Consider the following 22,632-nt stretch of genomic DNA (forward strand, 5'->3'; position numbering starts at 1 on the left):
GGGCTGGGGTATGAGCGTTTGGTAAATCTGATGATTTTTACTTAAAGTGTATGTAGGTGGGATGAAAAGCCGACGATCAATTGAAAATTTTGACCTTTCGTATTGAAGATATGGATTTTTCCCCCAAAACACAAAAAAAAAAGGTCTTTTGGGGAAAAAAATCCATATCTTCAATATGAAAGGTCAAAATTTTCAATTGACCGTCGGCTTTTCCTCCCTGCTACATACACTTTAAGAATATATCATTAGATTTATATAATTTACTTCGAGGACTGTTATATATCAAAAATTTGAAAAATATCAAATTTTTATTATTTGTCATAAAATTTGTATTATATTGTGATTTTCAACAAATGAAAATTATTTGATATCAGAAAGACATGCTTCGTATTCAGAATGCAATTCGATAGGTCTGAGGTGCTCTCATGTCCCACAAAAAATACTGTCGAAACGCAATAAACGCTCATTTTGGAACCCTTAACAGTGCATGTATTTTTTACAATGTGTAATGTAAGTTGTAATTGAAGATGTAATTTGTAAAGTCTGTTTGTACAGCGCCTTGATCTCTCTGATAAGGCGCTTCATAATGTTGTCTAATAATAATAATAATCAGGCTACGTCATTAAATCTGAAAGTTTTACTATATACAAATGAAGAGCTTTGTATCAAAACCCCTTACATCCACTTTTGGCCAAAATTGAGTTATTGACATGACATTATAGTGTGGGTAAAAATACACATTTTGGTGGTTGTTTGACCTTCATACCACCTTCCCTTCCGAAATATGGTATATTTCCGTTTGGGAAATCTTAGGAATTTCTGGAAATCTGAACTTAAAATGAACATAAAATTTCAGGAAAATAATTTTTTGATGTATGCCTTGAATGTTCTTTAACTATTAAAACCAAAAGGAATTGTTTTTGGGTCACTATGTTTGAAAAAAATCATTGTAATTAACAAAAGCTGTAGCTTCTGAAATGCTCAAAAATGTAATTTTCCCGGATTTAATTAAAAATTCATAATTAAAAAATTAAATGAGATATTTCAATTTTTCTCTTTGATTTTGAAAGTTACATAAAGTAGTGCAAACAAATGGGCTCAAATTAGATTGCAAAGGTGGTTTCTAGAAAAGGCGTAAATTTATTTTGTTGCAAAAGCCCTTACATCCACAGGCGCAATATTAAAGAAATAATTCTATTCATCAACACTTAATCCAAACCCAAATTGAATCAAATAGAACAAGTAATACTTGCACAATTGAAAAAAGCTGTTTTTCTCAAAAAGTCAAAAGTGGATGTAAGGGGTTTTGGAACAAAACTCTTCAAATATAAGGTCCAAGACTTTACTTACTATCCTCTAGGTTCTGGTCGTTGTGATCCGGGGTGGAATTTGTTTGGAGATTACTGCTACTTTTTCTCACAGCCCAGAACAAATTGGGCAGATGCAAATGATTTGTGTCAAAATATGGGTGGCCAGCTAGCCAGCATTCATTCAGCAGATGAACAGTCATTTTTTACATGTAAGTTACCTGTAAATCTTGTAATTGTTATGTTGTAAAGGAATTATTAAAATATAGATTATAACTTTTGAAACTGATTGTTGTTTTTCATTTGGCAGAATAATTAAGGAATATGTCTTTTGTAAACTAAAACTATTGCAGAGAATTTAGCTTAGGGACTGTTTGGCCCTCTCCCAGCCTGCATAAATCTTTGCCCCCCCCCTTGCACATGCCAAATTTTTGGGATCCCAATTTGCAAACTTAAATGTTACCATACTATTTTCCTAAGCATTTTAAAGTTTGTTTTTTAAAAGGTGCCCCCAGCTTGCCAAAAAACTGCTTGCTCCCTTTTGGATGGGCAAATATTATCCCCTCCCCAAATTTTACCCTTTTATTGCACAGCCCTTTAGCTAAGTGGCTAAATGAAGTTAGATTAGGTTATAAATCTTTGCAACTGGACTTATTGTTTTTTTGTTGACTACAGTATCATGTCATATCTCTGACACTTCATCAGGCCTAGTAATGTTTGTTTTTCGGTTAATTTGTTTTTAAGAGGAGGGAAGGGAGGTAAATAAATACTATTTTATCTTCACATATCTACTAGCTTTGTGGATGCCTTATCATGACCCAAAGCCAAACCGTAAACCTGAAAATGTTTTTGACAATTTCTGCAGCCCGTATGGACGTGTCCAAGATTTCGACTTGGATTGGATTAAATGATATATTATTGGAAGACACCATGGTCTGGAGTGATGGAACGCCCGTAAGTTGTTCACAGTAGTATTGTAACAAGGTACATATGTAATACAATGCTGGCTGCTCGCTACATGTACCTGTCAGGACAAATTTTGCACCCTTGGTTAGTTTATGCACCAACAGAGTTAATGGTGGGGAACATAGATAAAAGATTCCAAAGAAGCTAGCCACTTGCATAATGCTATACAGGGGCGGATCCAGGAATTTTCAATAGAGGGGGCGCCGAGCCACCGCCGCCGCCGCTGCGGCTCGAGGCCCACACAAAGTCAGCGCCGCTCTGCAAAAATACACAGAGCCAGGCGCCGATCTGCAAAAAATAGAGGGGGCGCGCGCCGGGGGCGCCCCCCTCTAAATCCGCCCCTGCTATAAGCCAGATGCCATATTGTATGGCATACCTGGGCACTAAAATTAGGCAACTCAAGTATTTTTTATGAACGTCCCAAATTGAGCAATAATTTATTTTGCTAATAAGTGCATGCCTGTATGGACTTACAACTTACAATTGGAATCAGATATTATCTCCCTCAGCTTCATCAGTGACAGGCAATCACAATGGAGTCAAATTCCCTGTGTTTCTTCTTTCTTTTGTTCTTGTTATATTCAAATCTATCTCGATGTTTGAAACAGTTTAAAACAGAGCTTAACCATAATAAATTTTGACTGTTGGAGTTGCAGCTTTTCTATTAGAAATAATTTTTAGGAGGGAAACATGTACATATTCACCCTGATGGGACTCATCACTTCCAAGCTATAAAATGGGAATCACATCTTTGTAAAGTAAAATTTTGATGCATTAGTTTGTTACTGAAATCCAATGTATTGCATTTGACACACGTTAGTTGATAGTTAAGATAAACATATCTTTATTTCATATATTTTGACAGTTGTAAGACCTGAGCAGAAAACATTGCATACTGCTAAGTTTTCACCATTGACTGTAACATGCATAAATTGTATGTGTATGTTTATGAGCATTTGTAAACACTGTCAATTGAGACAAAAATTACATTTTATGTGCATGAGGGCACACAGGACCTGTTGTTGTTTACACAAGTTGAATGGTGTGGATAGGTAGCCAATAGTATGAAAATGCATAAATAACACACTAGTATGTGCAGGGTGAGTTTATTAATTTTCCCTGTTAGGCTATAAAAGTTTTGATTTCTGTCCAAGTTTGTCAGTGGTTACATATGAACATGTAACTAATGACACTCAAATGTATGTATTTCTGAACAAGTTTGTCAGTGGGTACAACTTGGAACTAATGAAATCAAATCAAGTGTGTATCTTGTCAGTCACAACACATAGTGGCGTAGAGTGATTTTGGTCATTTTTATGACTTTTGGCCTAACAGTTTTAAATATCATGTTCTTCAAGTACATTATAGCCATATTATAACATTTGCTGTGGAGAACGCCCTCAAAAATTTTTTAAATTCTGGTTTTTACATGATTGTAATGTACTTTAGTCAATAAAGATACTCTGCAAAAATCAAGACTTTAGGTGATGTAGTTTTGTCAAAATCCGAGATTTTGAATAAAACGATGGAACCGGCGTTTTATTATTACGATGGAAATAGTAGTCGAACACGTATGCACAATACGTACACGGCGTGTGGGATACACATACACACACACCCAGAGGATCGTACCATATTACAACCGCGGGAGTAACATGCATGGGCGCTAGTAGTAAATTCCAATTTTCTATGCTTTACCTCACTTATTCGGCTCAAAATTAAAAGGGGACATATCTGACAGTAAAAGCTAACATTTTTATGGAAAATAAATACTAATCTATTTTTACAGAAATGTTATAATATGGCTTTAAGTAAGAAAGCTCAACTATAATATTAATATTAATTCATACAACCCTAGATAGTGAGAACCAATCAGAGCAATCATTAGTAAATTGCTAGCCATACAAAAATCTTGCATAATATTGCACAGGCGCACACTCCGCGTAGTACGCGCAGTGCTTTTGGATGCGTTCATTTTTCTGCGGATGGATGCACTTATATTTGCTTGTATTTTTCCAACATTTTTTGTGACATATTTATTATAAAAATAGCAAAAATCACAGGATTTTTGTCCTCGTGTATGAAATAGGTTAATAATTGCGTATCACTTATTGCTTGAGAAATTGTACAACATAATGCACTTGTACTAAGATGTTGATGCATCTAATGCACTCCCCCCTTCGTTGCTTGTGCATTAGATGCATCAACATCTCAGTACGCGTGCATAATTGTATACAATTTCACTCTTAACAAATGATACCTATGTTAACAATTCCATAAGAATCTAATATTTTCTGTCTCACAAACTGATGTACGATCAACATGCGCCACTATGTGAAACGGCAAAAATCTTACGTTTCACATAGTGGCATATAGGTTTAGAGCTAGATATATCCTATTTAAGTTGTTCCTTTTGAACTATTTCATTTGCAGTGTGATAGTTTAAGCCTTTAAATTCAATTTCAATGGAATCGGTCCACTGAGAGATAATATTGGAGGAGTGCTGACTATGTTATTATAGTAGCATATTTCTCGGATACATATTTTGCATATTTCCTGCACATACACCATAAGTTGCGACCGACAATTTCTGTCCCATGTTTGGCAGTGGTTATATGCATGAACGTAATAACTACTGAAATTCAAAAGTGTATTTCTTTGCAAGTTTGTCAGTGGTTACACATGCATGTGTAAGAGGTTTGTTTGGGGTATGCTTGCGGGTGTAATATGACGTACAACACAATTAATTTACAAAATATCAAAGTCTAATTATATGGTTTCAATGCATTTAACTGGGTGCCTACATGTTCATTAATTTTGTTTCATCTGTGATGTTATAATAATGCAACCAATGTTCTGGGTCATAATGGTAACAAATGAAATGTAGGCATCCAATTCCATTTGTTCCAAACTTCCAATGCATATAGTTACAATGCAAACTTTTGCAGCTTGATTTTACTAACTGGGCACCAAATGAACCAAAGATTGGGGATGATGCTGACTGCATGCGATTGAAAAATGATCTGGCAACGTTGGGGCAGTGGAGAGATAGTTATTGCACTGACAATTTACAATATATCTGCAAGAAACCTAAAAGTAAGCCAATAATTTGTGATTCCTGTAGCATTGTTCTACAACAAAGGCTTGCAATGCATCTTAAAGAGACATAAAGACATTTTTCCTAGCAACAGACCCACACCTCCACCACAATTTGCTTGTTTGTTTTCAATGCATGTAATTACTCAAACCCAGATCTTAATAATCCAAACCATTGATGCTCATGGTCTCCTTCCTAGCTGCCTAGAATCCATGTAGTAAAAATGCATTAGAATGTGAGTGTGCTGTGTCTTGTAGTATAACCGGGATGTAGAGGCCGATACATGGTCAAGATAAGCATTGCAATCAGTGAAATAGTATACAAATATTGACTGCTATGAGGGGCATGGTCAAAATTATAGGCCCAAGGTGATCTCAAAACCATGACTATGCCCCGATTTTAACCATTCCCCGAATAAAAAGCAGTCAATATTTGTTTTATATACCAAATCTTAAGATTCTTGTCATCTGGTTGGTTAAAAGCATCGATTTTGGGAAGAGAAATTAATAGTTTCAATGCGAACGGCACATATTACAATCTGCGATTTCAGTAATTATAACGCGCAAAAATATTAACATGTGCGTAATATCATTTTACGCTGGCAACAACGCACACGCAGAACTATGCCCGGGGAATAGTTACTTTTGCGGTTTGGCTCATATCTATAACAAATTACAGAGTTGCAAAACTTTTCGGGATAAAAACTCGAACGGTGGTGATGCAACTGCAAATTTCACTCTTGCAAACCGAATCATTCACCGAGTTACGCTGCATATTCACCTCATTTTAAAAAATCTTAGTGATTAAAGTCTAAAAATGAGCAAAAATAGTTTTTAAAATATCCAGGGACCTCAAAATAGTGGGCATCAGTTACCATGTCCGCCTAACAACTACATCGCGTCAAACAAAAAATATCAACACGCCAAGCGTCAAACAACAAAACGCGTATCATTTAGTTCGCAACATTGCGTCAACACGCTGCCTCTAAAGCAAGTGGGAATATTAAGCACGGGAAAAAATCAAAATGAGTGAGGGGAGTGCATGGGTGCCATGGGTTAAGGTTCGTTCATACTACCGCCGCATTGCGATGCGTTGCTTTGCCATGTGGTGCGTTGCCGCACTGCAAACTACTGCATTGCGATATCGCAATGAAGTTAAATACATTTTAACTTGGAAATGCGACGAGTTGCGTTGAGTTGCGGCAAAAAGTAATCGATAGGCCTATATCGGCATCGCAAAGAAACGCATCGCAAATGCGGTGGTAGTATGAACGAACCTGTAGTGATATTATTTAACAATCCGCGATGCATGGGTGACCATCAAACTATAGCCGTTGTGAATTTTTTGAGCATAGGACCCCGTGATAGGACCTACTTATAATACTGACTTAAAAATTGCACATTTTACGTTTCATATTCACAAAAAGAAGTACCCGGTACTAAAACCATGATAGGCCTACTAGGGAAGAGGCAGATCGGAGAAGAGGGATGTGAGCTAGGGGGGGGGGAAAGAACGGGAGGATAGGGGACAACATGGGGAGGGGGCACAAAGAAGTTGATTAAAATGAATTAAATGAAACGACTGATCAATCGGTGATAAAATTGGTAAAGTTGGTAAAATTGTTCCCAATAAAACTCGGAGGGTGGTGATGCATTTGGAAAATTGCATTTATTTACGAACCGCGAAAGACAGGTGACCGCTAGTATATCTAATAGTACAAACTAACATTTTGTTAAAATCTATTTTTCATGGAATTGTCATAATATTGCTTGAAGAGGGAGAAGAAACAGAGAAGTGAATGAGTGAGATGGGAGAGAGAGAGAGGGGGGGAGCATGACTTTATTGAGATACTTACTACTATTTCTTTGCAAAAAATCAAATAAATTATATACAGGGTGAGTCAAAAAAAGTGCAATAGAGACAAGAATCCATTTTTATTAAAGAACAGAGTTGAACATTTTATCTTTGAAATTTTTTTTTATATATGATATATTCGTCAGCAACCTTGTGTGAAGAAATAAAGGAATTAGCATTTGCCGTTTTCTTTTTATGACACATTTTATAGCGATACCCAATTTTAATGTTTGTCCAAGAGACATCTAAAATTTGAATGTCAGCGCACTCTGTGTAAAGTAGATTTGGAACAACTGCCATTTTCTTACCCTCATTGGCATTGAAATTAAACAGAGCACCCAAAGTGTTATTGCCCTTGGTCTTTTTTAAGGAAAAGAAACATTATTTGTTGTTATTTTCATTTTACCTTTACTTTAAAGATGTTTATTCTCAATCAAAAACATACAAATTTGTAGGCGGGTTTTTTTTTCAAATGTCAAAATAAAATGCAAATTGAAGTGGAGTGAATTACAAAATATCCAGTAAGTTGGACATATTGGGATTAAAAAACTGGATTTGGAGTCGAGTGAGGTATGAAGGACTTAAAGTAATGTTAGAAAGTTTGTTTGAACTGAAAAAAGAAATTAAAATACCCAAAAATCAACCTTTTCAAGTTGATGTCAGTTTCAGAGCTAATGCCTTTACCGTGCATTATGTGCTCTCATTCAAAATACATGGTATCTCGTGGACAAATAACGAAATTGGGTATCGCAGCAAAAGGACTTATAAAAATTAAACGGTAGTCGTGATTCACTTCATATTTTCACAGAATGTGACTTTTGAGTGTGGCATTTATAAAAAATTTCAATAATGGGAAAGTTTGACTTGGTTCTTGCATAAATATCGATTCTTTGCTCTATTGTACTTTTTTTTACTCACCCTGTAGTCTTAAAGTTACAGTGTTTCCCAATTTTGCAGCTGGATTTTATAAACTGGGCACCAAGCGAACCCAAGATTGGGGATGCTGCTGACTGCATGCTAATGAAAAGTGATAAGCCTACATTAGGGATGTGGAGAGATAGTGATTGTACAGAAATGTTTCCATATGTCTGCAAAAAACTTAAAAGTAAGATGTTTTGGAGTTGAAGCCTTGTTTTAGTTTTTACAAAACTTTCGCCATGTCAACTTATTTCAAAGTGCCTGAATTTGCAAGCTGTTTGATTTGAAATGAAATGAAATATTTGAATACTATAAATGGTGTATTGCAAGTGTTTGTTGTGAGTTCATTGCTGTTATTGATATAATTGTTGCTGTTGTAGTTCTTGTAGTCTTTTGTTGTTACTCTTGTTATTGTTGTTGTACATATTGTTGTTGCCTTTGTTGATGTTCTTCTTGTTGTTGCTGCCATCAATAATTCGTTGTTGTTGTCATTGTCATTGTTGCTGTCACTTTTGGTTGTTTTGTAACAAATATCAAAGCATATTTTAACCTTTTCTCCTTCTAAATAGCTACAAGTAATAACATGCCACCTTGACTGAATATTTTAAGTATATGCTTCCTGCATCTAAACTAATTTTGTTGGGCTTATGATTGGCCACAAAAATGAGACTCATAACATAGTGTATTGATGTAGAATGACATGCATGAGACTCATAATAGCGTGCATGCATTTGGGCATATCACTTACGTAATGTGTGGCTGGCACCCGCTGATGTAAATTTACAGGAGTGTGAGTTGGAACTTTATTGATGCATACAGTAACAAAAATCAATAACGTTTGCTAATTATAAGCCAACCAAACTTTATATGATGAGAATACCCATATCATTCTATGTAATTGTGTTCTTTTGATTTTGTACTCTCATGTTGACTATCAAGAGTAAGTAGCCAGATCCTTCTGTCAAATAACTGACAAGATTTATCCAAAGTTTTTCAAGCCTTTAGATTACCAATTTGTTTACTATATTTTCTGTTTCAAAAACAAGGATTATGATTGCCTATTGTAAAATCATAGTAGAGAATGAGTCTAGAATATAGAGGCTGGTAGGAGTCCCTCCCCTTGGAAAATATCTTGGGGTGAAGTTGGATGGCTCCCTCAAGAAGAAGAGGGAGCAAAACCATGAATAAAAAGATGCACATATACTTCCATAGCCACATTATACAATGCCCTTGAAAAGAGACTAAAGAGTTTCAGAAACATTGTTCCCCTGGAAAGTGGATCAGAAGACTATGATGATGAAGGACAAAATATTGTAGTGAGTAGAAGAATTCACTTTGTTTGAGAAAATGTCTTATTGCAATATATATTTACATTTCAGTTGATGATGATCCCCCCGTTACTCCAAGTGTGCAACCCTCATGTAAGTATGCACCAATTTATGTATTAATGTGCTATATTAACATGGACATAAAGAATATAGTAAGCCATCCCTGGGTAAGCCATTTAAATATATGTCATCAGTTGAAGACCTATTCACACAGCACTTGGATTGGAACTGAGTTGCTGCACAGTGCAATGTTGTCCTCTTCATATTTTGCTCTGACTGGTACCAGTTAAAAAAAACATTGCATATTGCCCATGCCTAACATCACTGTCCGTAGACATCATGTATAAATAACTAAACAACCAACACTCATTGAATTTAATTTGGATGAGCTAGCTTGAGGAATGCAGGTTATATGCAAATTAGGAGATTGATGTTTGTATTTGTAACATCAGATTTTTGTCAACATTATTGTACCGAAAAATGCTGAACATTTGCACTTTTCTTTCTATTACTGTTATATTGCGAAGTACCATACAGATGTGGTGTTAGTCCAATATGTTGGGGAAATAGTTTACCTGACGACCCCTTGTTGACATTGGCTAAATAAGCTGTATTTTTGTTCATCAGGGTGACCATTCTTATTGTGATTTAGCCATTTTCACAGATGACTTGACCTTTTGAGGTCATCTAATAGACTGTTTTACCTGTCGTTTTTGTATCCTATAATTACAGTTCGCCCTTTGAAATGAAACTTTGATGTATATGGTGCAAAAATTCTTGATTTTTCAGTTCCCGTTTTCTTTTGATCAAGTGATTTGGCGGTGTCTGAAAACCAGAGGGGTAACTAGCTTAACTGCCTAGGCACTGTCAAGGCAGTTATGCTAGTGCCCCATATCCTTACCCCTCCAATTTTCTAATACTGCTGAACCACATGATCAGGAAAACATGGGAACCTCAAAAAAAAGAAGATTGCTGCTGGTGGCAAGACTTTTTTTCCCAAAATTGGACCTTTTTTGTCTAAGAAAGAATAAAGAACCTATGCTTGCAAATGGCTAAATTTGGACCTTTTTTGACCAAAAAAGCATAAAAAGAACACTGTTTTTTCCACCCGCAATGCTCACAAAGTGGACCTGTTTGGTCTTTGGTGATTTGTGGAGCTAACCCACCCCCTGGCTACATCCCTGGTGAAACATCACTAAAAATGTGAGTCTAACACCTGAAGTTTTCTTAGAGTTGTACAAAAAGAACTATGCTAAAAGTTTTCCTGACATATTGGACTAATAGCTTTAGTACTTCACAATATAACAGTAATGTTCATCATTTTCAGTACAAATAATTTTGACAAATAATGAAGTCATTCCTCCAGCTTCAATCAATTGACACATTCTGGCATAGTAAATGAATGAGAGAGGAAAGGGGAAAGGGAAATGTTTGTACTTCTCATCAAACATAGTTATACTAATTACTAAATATTAGAGCGACAAAGAAAAGTTTCAACATATTGTAATGATTTTCTCAGGGTGTGGTATATGGATGATGCGTGATTTCCTGATAAATAACTCAGAGAACTGAAAACATGGAACAAAACGACAATGGAAGTACAATCACAAAATAACATGATTTATTAATAAAACACCAATCCTAACCATACAGAGACTGCCGCTTTATATTGAAAGTCATGTCTCTAAACAAATGGTCAAGCCGTCTTTGCACAGAAACAAATGTACGTGTTAACTCAACAAGCTCCAAATCATAAGTGAAGGTACATCGGATGACTGGCCCACGCAAGACGGCGCACGCTCCTCTCACATGCCAGTCGACCCAGCAACAGCACCAACCAATCAGGGCCAGGGAACGGCGACGTAAAAGTGCACATAAAAGTGTGGACGCAAAAGTGCGTCTACATAGTACGTAAAAGAGTGGACACAAAAGTGCATCTACTGATACGTCGCCACCTCTCTCTGTCCGCAGTGCAGAAATGCGTCTACCTTCTGCTGCATAATGCATACCACAAATGCAAACGCATCCACAATAACGAGGAAGAGAAGTGATGGGACAATTAATATGTAATTAGCGTCAATTAATTAATAAAAGGAATAATTTAGGTTTCATTTATGAAAGTCCGAAAATACACAAACAATCAGGAATGTGCGCCGAGTGCAAATACAGCAAGTAAACAAGTTACGTGTCGAAGGTGTCAACAAACTCTCCTGGGTCAATGTCCGTTCGTCAGTTCAAGGCGACGCAAAATTGCATCGCCAAGTCATTACATTTGATGAAAGTTTCATACACAAAAAAAGGTAAAGCCTGAAAAAGATAGGGAGACACCCGTAGTTTTCCCAAAGGCCACGCTTTGCAGAAGATCTTTAATAAGAACACAATAAAGTATCATATAGCTGCATGCCTAATATGAAGACAGCAATAGACACACACAACAATAACATAATGAAGGCTCAATTGCCAAAACAGGAAGCAAAACCATGTAATTGTAGAAAAAAAACCAGAGTGTCCGCTGAACGGAGAATGCAGAGCGTCTAACATCATCTACCAAGCAATTGTAAAATCTGATAAAGGAGAAGAATCATACATAGGCCTAACCAGCAACGAGTTTAAGCTAAGACTCGCTAACCACAAGCAATCTTTCAAAAACGAATAGCACAAACACCAGACAGAACTCTCCAAACACATCTGGAAGCTAAAGGACAATAATGTTAATTTCACTATCGAATGGAAAATATTGAAGTATGCCAATGCATACTCAAATGCAGGGTCGGATCCAGGAATTTTTGATAAAGGCGCCTTTTGGTCGATTTACGAAAAAAATGTGTTAAAGGGGTTACCCCTCGAAAACTCAACGGTTTTGGCCCATTGTTTGCTGTTCATGGCCGAATTGGTTCCTTTTTTTTATATTTCTTCACATTTTTGTATTTTTTAGTTACCGGCGCATTTTGCTAGTAAAAAAATAGAGGGGGCGCGCGCCGGCTGTGCCCCCCCCTAAATCCGCCCCTGCTCAAATGTGAGCAAACGATGCAACCTATGCATCATGGAGAAATACTTCATCATTTGCCACCCCAAAATGGCATCTTTAAATAAAAAAACTGAACTAATTAGCGCATGCCGACATGCGGCAAACTTCAAACTGAAAAATCTCGCGAGACACAACCTATACGCCGCGAGAGTTAAATGCGCATACGCTAATTCCGCAATTACGCAGGAAAGATACACTTCATCTTGTTTTGTTTTGTTTTCATTACATTTGACTATCCCTGATGAGAGGAGACAGCAGTCTTCTTGAAACAAGTTTGTAGGATATGAATAAAATTTAATGAACTGATCCATCTGTATATTTATTTATTTATCGCTCCTTTACACTTAAAGTTGAGCACTCTCTGAAGAAACTTTAGTTCATTACTTTGTATATATATAATATATCAGATCATCTAGTGCGTGCTTCACATCCGCTGCCTCCAGTTTCCGATGAACCTGGTACATTCAGTTGTAAACGGAAACGATGTAACACATGCCCCTATGTATCGTTAGATCTTACACACATCGAGGGACCCCATGGCACGTTTGATATCACAAGCCATTTCACATGTGTCACCACCAACGTAGTTTACGTTATCATGTGCACGAGATGCAAGAAATTTTATATCGGTGAAACATGCCGTCGTCTTGCTGACAGATTTACGGAACATCTAAGATCAATCAGAATCAATCTTGACGGCTTCCCAGTAGCACGGCATTTCAACCATCCATCTATGTGCACCATTGCTGACATCAAAGTTGGCGGCGCACACCGACATTGCCTGGCTAATAATTATTTGGTGCAGCAGAGACATTAAAATGAATACACGGGATCGATACACGTGAATTGCTATGCACAATTTTGATATCAGACGAAAATCTTCGGATACATGGGTTAGAAAATGATGAATATCTCCCGTAAATGAATTTTTCTCAAGAAACCAGATGTGGTCTCATACACTTGAAAATACGTGTTGAACAGATATTATAGTCGTTAGCGTGTGCTTTGAAAATTGGCCGTGCGCTTTGAACTCAAAATTTGACCAAAACTCTCAATTTTATATTGCGTTGGTCCATGGACTACAGCGCGCAGCAGGCTATAGCGGCATATTATATGTATACAAAGTAATGAACTAAAGTTTCTTCACAGAGTGCTCAACTTTAAGTGTAAAGGAGCGATAAATAAATAAATTAATATACAGATGGATTAGTTCATTAAATTTTATTCATATCCTACAAGCTTGTTTCGAGGAGGCTGTTGCCTCCTCTCATCAGGGATAGTCAAATGTAATGAAAACAAAACAAGATGAAGTGTATCTTTCCTTTGCGAATTTAACTTTCGCAGCGTATAAGCTGTGTCTATGCAATATTTTTACCCGAGATTTTTCAGTTTGAAGTTTGCCGCATGTCGGCATGCGCTAATTAGTTCAGTTTTTTTATTTAAAGATGCCATTTTGGGGTGGCATATGATGAAGTATTTCTCCATGATGCATAGGTTGCATCGTTTGCTCACATTTGAGTATACATTGGCATACTTCAATATTTTCCATTCGATAGTGAAATTAACATTATTGTCCTTTAGCTTCCAGATGTGTATTCCAGATGTGCTGTTTCAGCACAACAAATCCAACTAACATTTGAATTTTTGATGTGTGACACATATCTTCATCAGAAGAAATCCTATGAGGTTGTTGTGCTGAAAGTCAGTTAAACATTTAGAAATTGTTTATAACCAGCGCGTATTAACTTATATTCTATGGATGGCGGAAACCTTCAAAATACGCCTAAGAATACGCCTAAGAATACGCCTAACCTTAGACGTCTAAGATGCATTCTTAGGCGTCTAAGATGCAATCTTAGGCGTCTAAGAAATTCGAGGTAGACTTAAATCAACGAATCACAGGACTAGAAATCCCAAACAACCAATCATCTTAGGCGTATTCAATTATTGATCAATGAAATCTTAGACGCCTAAGATTTTACACGCCTAAGAATTCTTACACGTCTAAGATTGACCATTTGACCGTGACTAGTGATGGACAGTATCGCAAATTCGATCAAAACGTACAACAGACGCTGTGCGTTAGAGAAAATTTCGAACAATGGCTGGGTGGTGTGTTTTTAACCCGGGGTCACTCCCATTGTGGCCTGTACACCATCCGCGATAATGAAAACGCGTAAAAGGGTAGTTTTTCGTGGGTAAGCACGATACGCGCGTAACGCGTTTAGGGTGTCAAAAACATGAAATATTGGGAAAAAGGGTAGCAATTGCTAATACGCGGAAATGAAATTTAGGGTTTGAAATTTGATGCAAGGAATAAAATCCCTGTTTAGGGTATTGTTTTAGCCAAGGATTAAATCCTTGTTTAGGGTGCTTTTCAAAAGTTGATTATCGCGGATGGTGTACAGACCACAATGGGATTGACCCCCGGGTTTTTTAAATAAACTCCTTTTCTCTCCATAGCCACCCGCGTCAATCCCAAAGAGAAAGGGGTGATGGGGTGGGAGGGGGACAGTGTACATGTTCTCCCACCTTTCGGCACAATGGCCCATTGTTTTGTTCTTTTCAGCCACTTTTTGACAAGTCAGGCGGAACAATGTATTTTTACACAATAGGCTTTTTTCATTTGAACATAATCTAGCAGTTGATGTTGTTGTTGCAAACTGATAAAACTTTAATTTGTTTTAAATATTTATGCTCACTTTTCATGTATGTTTTTTCTTAACACGTATGCTATGACTGAGCCAAAATACACAGTTAAGAGACCTCGATACCTCCATTCAACAAGAAAGTTAACCTGACGGTGTAGGGTATGATGCGTTTATATCCAATACGCTTCAGAGGTCAAGTTATTACTGCACACACATTATAAGGTCAACCAACTATGTCTTTATAATTCGAACAGCGTGTGATATATTTTCGCCAAGGCCCCGGCCAAGGCCAAATCGCTCTTTATAATTGAAGAGATCAGATATGCATAATTTCAGTCTGCAAAGTGCAAGACAAGAGGTCAAACTTTCTATGTTAAAAATAGAATCATGGAGGTATATAAATATATGCTAGGCATGTTTGTTCCTCTTTGTTGTTTGTGTATTAATTTTCATCATCATCATCATCATAATCATCATCATCATCATCATCATCATAATTATCATCATCGTCGCTGCGTCGTTGCATCCGTCCATCATGCTCATCAACATTAATACCTGACTACTACTAGCCACACCAAAACAGCACACCAAACCAACGAAAATAAAATCAAACCAATTAATCAATTTTGCAGCAAGTCCTCAGAGAAAATCACATTGGTGATACCGTCCATCACTAAAATATCAATCTTAGACGTGTAAGAATTCTTAGGCGTGTAAAATCTTAGGCGTCTAAGATTTCATTGGTCAATAATTGAATACGCCTAAGATGATTGGTTGTTTGGGATTTCTGGTCCTGTGATTCGTTGATTTAAGTCTACATGAATTTCTTAGACGCCTAAGATTGCATCTTAGACGCCTAAGAATGCATCTTAGACGTCTAAGGTTAGACGTATTCTTAGGCGTATTTTGAAGGTTTCCGCCATCCATAATATTCAAGCTTGAGGATTGTTCTTTTCTTCAGTGTTATGGAACAAAATATAAGTCACATTTTCCAAAATGTTGTTCCAATGTAGTATGAAGAAACTAGAAAAATGTGATATACTTTTATAAAATATCTAATTCACAATGTTTCCTTGTTTTTGACTATCAGGGGCTCATGATCTTCATTGCGGTGAGGGCTGGGAACTCAACACTGACAATGGCCTTTGCTACGCATTCCGTTTGGGTCAGTACAAGTCTTGGCAGGATTCTAGATCTCAGTGTAGAATGGAAGGTGGTGATCTGGTCAGCATTGGGGGTTATGATGAAATGAATTACATCATTGGTAAGTTTTATATTTTAGAAAATAATGTAGCACAAGTTATAGCGGTCTAGTTAGCTCAATTGGTAATGTGCTAGACTCTGGTGTGTGAGTGTTTTACGGTGCAACTTAAAACCCCAGCAGTGTCTACATTTCTGTTCTTGTGGAAAAAATTAAGCCAGCTTGAAATTCCTGTGGAAAAGAAACTTACTGCTAATTTTGCCAGTCTACCTGTATGAAACTCAGGGATCTGATCCTGGCTGTAATGAATATTTTATTTGTATGCTGAGTGCATGTACAAAGCTGTATCCCTTAATGATGCTAAATAGTTTATGCGGTGTGTCTTGGGCCATAGTGGTCAATGGCTTACTGTAAAGTGCAATGATATTGTGTATATATGATTGCACTTTGGAGACAACACCTGAAGATAACTGCAACATACTAATAGTAATCTAATTCATCTTTATTTTGTATTTCATAGATCGTGTCAAGAATACAGGTGATGCAACAGGTTGGATTGGAGGTAGTGATCTAAGTGCTGAAGGAGGATGGGAATGGTCTGATAGTATGCCATTTAGATATATCAACTGGGATGCAGGTAGGTCTTGGGTTCCAATCTTGTTGATTATTTTGGTGTGTGTATTGGAGGTAGTGATCTAAGTGCTGAAGGTGTGTGGGAATGGTTGATACTATGCCATTTAGATATATCAACTGGGATGCAGGTAGGTCTTGGGTTCCAATCTTGTTGATTATTTTGGTGTGTGTATTGGAGGTAGTGATCTAAGTGCTGAAGGTGTGTGGGAATGGTTGATACTATGCCATTTAGATATATCAACTGGGATGCAGGTAGGTCTTGGGTTCCAGTCCTGTAGATTTTTGTGCTGTGTGTATTAGAGGTAGTGACCTAAGTGCTGAAGAGGATTAGAATAAGGAGCCCATACCGAACAGTATTTGTGACCGTACAGCACGAATGAGCCGTAAATGTCCTCAATTGTATTCCGAGTTACAGTGTAAAATGGGCATGAAGGTCGTATTCATTGGTACCTCAATTTGGTGCTACGTGTACCTCATTTAATGAGATACACGTGAGGTCACATTTAAGCTTCTCTTCCCACCATCCGCTCCAACATAAGTTGGGTGTAATTCGGACACTAAGTGACAGAGCAAACACCACTGTGTCTTCTGAGGAGGACAAACAACAAGAACTGAACAGTTCACTGGAAGTGTACGGCTATCAGGACTTGTCCTGGGACACAGTCATGAGAAATAGTGCCCGGGACGAAAACAGGCTACTTGGGCACAATACCATTGCGTCAAGAGGCAATGTGTCTATGTGGCAGGGGTCACAGAGTCTTTGCAAAGACTGTTCCGCTCCAACGTCATCAGCACTCACGTCAAGCCACAAAACACTCTTAGATCGCTCCTGGTAGCACCAAAGGACAGGTGCCTTGCAAGGAATGCACTTCCACTTATGTGGGAGAAAGTGCCAGAACCCTTAAAACTCGCTTGGTTGAACACACCAGATCCTTCTCGCCAGTTGGCGAACATTCGGCCACGTTTCAGCACAAGATTGACTGGGAGGGGTCCGCGTTTTGGACAAAGAAGAGAACTGGTTCAAGCGACGAGTTAAAGAGGCCATCAACATAAGGCGAACCAACAACGACCTTAACAAAGACAGAGGAAGCCACCACCTCCCAAGATCATACAACCGGCTCATCGTGTCACATGAATCTAGCCCTAACGGGCTAGGTCACGTGACCCTTCCAACTTCCCAGTAACATCAGTTGGCACCGGAGGTCAATGGATGTTGGCCGCAGGCCACCACATCTAAACAAGTAAGTCGTGAGAAATTGGTTAAACGTTTCATTCATTCAAGGAGCCCTACCAGATGTAGCAACTGGGATGCAGGTGAGTCTTAGGTTCCAATCTTGTTGATTATTTTCGTGTGTGTATTGGAGGTAGTGAATGGTCTGATTGGATATCAACTGGTATGCATGGATAAGGAGTCATCCGGTGTCATCTCCTTTGATATATTAGTAATTCATTTACTCAACAAAATACCAATGAAGGACAAGCAAGCTGCAAGTCACCACAGTCAATCCCAACTAGAATAAAAAAGCAAGGAAAGTGGCAGAATGGTGGTGACTTACAAAATGAGCACACAAAGGAAAGGTATGAGAGTAGTCTTGGGTAAAAGCCTGCATGTCACCAGTCACAACCTAAATGCATGAAATAAGATACCAACCAAGCAGGAACAAAGTTTGTATTGCCCAAAGCTGCAAAGTCACAGTCATTTGGTCAGTTTTCCTTTTTAAATATATTTTGCCTCATACACTATTAAAAAACACAAGTTCTACACAAAATACAATGGTATAAAAATATTGAGTACAATGGTAAGAATAATTTCATGAGGTGAAAGACAAACCGTTCCATTTAACGAGGCTTTGCCGAGTTGAATGGAACAGTTCATATTTCACTGAATGAAAATATTCTTTCCATTGAACATATAAAAACATTCAATATTTGTTTTATATAACTCATACATGCATTCCTTTTTCCACTTTATTTTATAAATCACCAGCAAAACAAAATAAATTACAAACTATATTGATGTTAGAAGCGACACACATACCTATAATTGGCGAGTCAAGGTTGTAACCGGGTTCGCTATATGCACGCGTATGTCAGGGTTGACCAATCAAATGACAAAAATCTTTGTACGAGTTACAATGATTTACAAGGTTTAGCAAAATTTTATGCCAAATATATGAAAATGTGAAAACAAAGTGACTATGTTTTTTAGATTTTTAGGTTGGTCAAAAAGGCGATACAAACTTGTTTAAAGCCCAATTATAAGCTGAATTTGCTGAGCGATTGCGATGCACCACTTTTGAATAGCAATGTGCAAACAACAATAGGTTTTGCATTAATACTATTCACAGCGATAGCAATTGAAGATAACAATTAAAATATTTAAAAGGCCACAAAATACATTTTTAGAACATATCCATTGCTGTCAATAATTATTGCTTTGAATTAATTAATCTCCGAAAGCTAATGATCAAGAAAGGTAAGTTAATTAGCAAGATTCAGTTGATGGGAAATGATTGGTTGATGCAGTCATGTGTCAAGCAACATTGCTCGGGAGTTGAGATTTCTTCAATATTCGCAAAAGTAACATTGATTTGGATTGATAGATCGGATTGATGCTCTGAAAATGGAAGGAAACACTGAGCTTGCGTGAGAATTGCTTTTCTGCAAGAACGACTGAGTATAAATTCAACTAAAAAGGGAATAGCAGCAACAGAACAATGTGACTAGTTTACAGAATTTAGTTTATATAGACCAGTGATTAACTGACTTCTCTATTTCAGGTGAACCCAATAATGTTGGTGGAGAGCACTGTGCCGAGATTATTTATGTAGACGCTGCCAGAGGCAAATGGAGTGATGTAGATTGTGATTCCACTCTCACATACATTTGTAAAAGAAGTCGTAAGTTGTCTTATTCTAGTTTGATTTCCTTTCTACCTTTCCTTTTTTTATTTTTATGTTCTTTTTGTTCCATCCCTTGTTTACTTTCTTCATTTAGTTATTTACTTTCATTGTTTGTTTTAGGGGCTGACATTTTCTTGGAAGGGGGGTCCTAAATATGTCGGTGACTGGAGTCAATTTTATGACCCCCCTATCACGGGCAAAATTGTTTTACGACCCCCCCCTTCCACTTACACAAATGCAAGACAAATTATTCATTGCTGGAACTACAGCACAGAGTGCCCCAACTTAGGAAGGAAGAATGTGCGCGAGCGCAGAATTTTTTTTTTATCGTAAGTGTAAAGAAGGTCATGAGAGCGTAAAAATTTGTGCATAGATTGTACGCACATTTTGATTGTGAAGTTAAAGAATGCGTGCACAGTGCGCGAAAATTTAAGTCGCCAGCCCTCAATAATTCTATAACCCCCCTATTTTGGGTGTTCAAAAAATTATAAAAAAATCATGCGAATATGCAGCCCCTGTCTGGCATGGCAGTATCACCAACGACCAAGCACATCAATTAGATCACATCTAAAAGAGGGCTTGCCGCATTATCCTTGGTGCTAATTACTCATCCTACACAGATTCCCTTTATCAGTTGGAACTCCAAACTTTGAATGATAGAAGATTACATCCCTGTACACAGTTTGCTCAAAAAAAGGTACTCAGAATGGTTTCCACACAATATGAGGACCCACAATATGACCCTTAGACAGTGTAGTAAGTAAGTATCAGGTCCCTAGAACCAAAACAAAAAGATATGGGTATAGCTCAATACCCTATCTCACCCATCTACTTAATTAGTGCACCTCATCATGTTCATATTCAGCTGGTGTCAGCAAAGAAATTCATTTGGTAGGATTGTTGAGATCATAAATTGGTTAATTATGTTAGCCAAATCCAATAAATATTACTCACGGAACTGAGCTTTCGCCATCTTGGCTGATGGCTTGATCACAGATGAACTGGTCCACTGCTTTTCCCTTGAAACTTGGTTGCTATAGACGCATCCTCGTTACCCGGAAGTGATGTTGATTTAAGCAGTGGATTACTGGATAGAGACTCAAACACCTTCTCAAGAAGAGTCAGGGAGGCCATCCAAATCAGAAAAAAGGGGAAGAACTCACTCAACCGCGACATGGGTGCGTACTTTCTAGATCATGTATATGACCCACTGCTTAAATCAACATCACTTCCGGGTAACGAGGATGCGTCTATAGCAACCAAGTTTTATGGGAAAAGCAGTGGACCAGCTCATCTGTGATCAAGCCATCAGCCAAGATGGCGAATGCTCAGTTCCGTGAGTAATATTTATTGGATTTGGCTAACATAATTAACCAGTTTATTTTTTCAGCTGGTGTGTTTTAACTGTGATTTTATGACATTTTTATCTTGATGTATCCAATTTGTCCCTTATAATTTGGCTGGTGCAATATTTTGTTATGTTATTTATTAAATGCTGTTTTATTCAATTCTTTAGTGCATCTGTGGTGTGTGTGGGGGTGTGTTTGTGGAGAGCTGATAGTTTGGGTGTGGTTGTATCTAAGGTGGTGGGGCGTGTGTGTGAGCTGTGTGAGTGTGAGATTTTGCCTCAATAAGTGCAATTAATTTCTTTGAGCAATTTTTTTGTGATTTTATGTATATTTTATATGTTTTTTATGTCTTTTAATGTAAGCAATGCAAATGTAATATTTCATGTAATTTGGCCTACGGGCCACAAATTTGAAATAAATTTAATTTGAATCTGAATCTGAATCTGATTGCATACACACATGTTACAAATTGCATGCCAAACATGAAACAATCTAATAATGATATACCAAACCTAAAGTATTTTGATATATTTTGTATCTAATCTATTATATTTTCATCTGCAGCCTACCTCTCCAAGAATTTCTATGTGTATACCTTGGCCAAGATTGATGGGTATGATAACATCATTCTCACTGACATATGGCCTCAAGACTGTGCCAAAAAGTGTGTATCTATGACATCATTCACTTGCCGATCTTTTGATTATGATCGCCTCAATCGTGTGTGTTATCTCAGTGACTTGACTAAGGATGATGTGGGTGGACTGACTCCTACAATGGACACTTATCCATTTGATTATTATGAAAGAGGTTAGAATAATTGTACAGAGTAAGGGCCAGGGTAGGGGATAAAATTATAAAATAATAAGGATGATATCGACTCACATTTGCATTGTGCCACTTTTTTAGGTCTGTTTCAGACCATTGCATACTGATACCATTAAAGAGAAGATACCAACATTTTCCCAAATATTTGAAGTTTAGATGCACATTAATCACATAATGTATATCCACAACATTGTATTGTTTGAAAGATGCTTGAGTTACAATATGCTTGATTTTATATGTGATGCGATCAAGCAAAATCAGTCAGAACTCTGAAATATTAAATTTTCAGTTTCTTATAGTTTATAAAAAGCATTTACAAAGTTGCCTTTTGCAGAAAACCGCATTGAAATTGAGCAACCAGTTCCAAAGATATGAGTAATAAAAGAGTTTCCAAAACAAACGGAAACAAAAGGAAATGTTTCCTTTGTTTGGCTATATCTTAAAATCAATATTTCCGAGTTCCGATTGATCGTATCACATATAACGGACAATAATGAACCAATAGAATGAATGACAAAAAATATTCTTAGTTTCACTTTTATGATTTTGCAGTATTTTCATTTATCTCC

General features: G+C 37.2%; 1 protein-coding gene and 1 long non-coding RNA gene across 2 annotated transcripts in view; both read left to right on the forward strand.

Moving 5' to 3' along the window:
• LOC140143080 (uncharacterized) overlaps positions 1–1,492 on the forward strand; it is a 3,317-nt gene extending 1,825 nt beyond the window's left edge. Inside the window, exon 3 of the long non-coding RNA XR_011857613.1 lies at positions 1,361–1,492. This is a non-coding gene — a long non-coding RNA (uncharacterized lncRNA). The remainder of the gene's footprint in view (positions 1–1,360) is intronic.
• The window catches only part of LOC140143078 (macrophage mannose receptor 1-like), a 172,813-nt gene that overhangs the window by 70,034 nt on the left and 80,147 nt on the right, over positions 1–22,632 (forward strand). The window lies entirely within an intron of this gene.

The sequence above is a fragment of the Amphiura filiformis genome, chromosome 20 (assembly GCF_039555335.1).
Source record: "Amphiura filiformis chromosome 20, Afil_fr2py, whole genome shotgun sequence".
NCBI classification, from domain to species: Eukaryota; Metazoa; Echinodermata; class Ophiuroidea; order Amphilepidida; family Amphiuridae; genus Amphiura; species Amphiura filiformis.